Below are 1,661 nucleotides of genomic sequence, written 5' to 3' on the forward strand. Positions count from 1 at the left end.
TCTGGCATTCAGCGGGCCAAATGAACAAAAATAACTGAAGAATCAGACTTAGTTTTCAATAAGAAAGATTCTAAAATGGGACTTCACTTCTTAAGTTCTTTTCTACGAATAAATGCGCAAGTCTACCTAAATATAGCACTATTAAAATGTGTATACTTTTTTTTTTTCTTTTTTTTCCAAAAAAAAAAATAAACCTACAACTGCTGATACCTTTTCTCGCATGTCAGTGTGGGGCTGGGGGCTGCAGCAGCAGCGCCTGCCTCTTCCCAGTCATGCTGCATTGGAAGGGTCCCTGGAAAATCTCACAGAATCATAGAATGGCCTGGGTTGAAAGGACCACCAATGACCATCGAGTTTCAACCCGCGCTATGTGCCACCACCAGAGGATCGCCAACCACCATAGCAGGCTGCCCAGAGCCCTTCCAGCCTTCCAGCCTGGCTTGATGCCTCCAGCGACGGGACATCCACAACCTCCTTGGGCAACCTGTTCCATTGCGTCACCACCCTCTGGGTGAAAAACTTCCTCCTAATATCTAACCTAAACCGCCCCTGTCTCAGTTTTTAAGACCATTCCTCCTTGTCCTACCACTATCCACCCTCAAAAACAGTCGTTCCCCTTCCAGTTTATACGCTCCCTTCAGTACTGGAGGCCACAATGAGCTCCCCCTGGACCTTTCTCTTCTCCAAGCTAAACAAGCCCAGTTCCCCGCACCTTTCCTCATAGGAGAGGTGCTCCTGCCGCTCTGATCATCTTAGTGGCCCTCCTCTGGACACGCTCCAACAGCTCCACCCTTCCTCTACTGGGGGCCTGTAGAGCAAATAAGGATACGGATAATAAGAAACTATCGCCTTTGAAAGGAATAATCGAGATGAACAGGAAGCTTACCCGTGTCCCCTGGGCCTCGCCAAAAGGGCTCCAAGAGGAGTGATCTCAGAGAGCGATCCTTCCTCCGTGGCAGTCAGGCCGTAAATGGGGTTTAGAGAAGGTGGAGCCTGGCTCCACCCCTTCCGGTCACACAGGTGGAGTTGCAGTTCAACAGGTCTCATACAGGGCCCCAGGCCTGGGTGCAGTACTCCAGATGGGGCCTCACAAGAGCTGAGTAGAGGGGGACAACCACCTCCCTCTCCCTGCTGGCCACCTCTTTCTTAACGCAGCCCAGAACACACTTGGCCTTCCGGGCTGCCAGCACACACTGCTGGCTCACGTCCTAGCTTCTAAAATCACACACGCTGGAATGGTTTGTGTTGCTGGCTCCCTGAAGATCACAGAACCACTGGATTTTTTGTACGTTTGGAAGTGTCCTTGAAGATCACAGAACAATAGGATGGCTTGTGTTGAAAATGTCCTGAAGATCACAGCACAGTAGACTATCCTTGGTACACTATCATTGGTAGAGGGCCTCGAGGATTTTGGCAGTACCTGAGGAGCATCCCAACCAAGAACCAGAGAGTGCTGGTCATAACCTCCACCACCTCTCTGGGCAACCCGTCCCAGGGCTCCCCCACCCTTACCGTAAAGAAGGTCTTCACATGTTTTGGCATGAACTTCCTGTGCTCAATTTCTAGGCCACTGCTCATTGTCCTCCGCTACGCACCACCGAGAAGAGCCTGCCTCATCCATTTTCCTCCCCCCTTCCCTTCAGATATTATTAACACTCGCT

Source organism: Gallus gallus, chromosome 23 (assembly GCF_016699485.2).
Source record: "Gallus gallus isolate bGalGal1 chromosome 23, bGalGal1.mat.broiler.GRCg7b, whole genome shotgun sequence".
NCBI classification, from domain to species: Eukaryota; Metazoa; Chordata; class Aves; order Galliformes; family Phasianidae; genus Gallus; species Gallus gallus.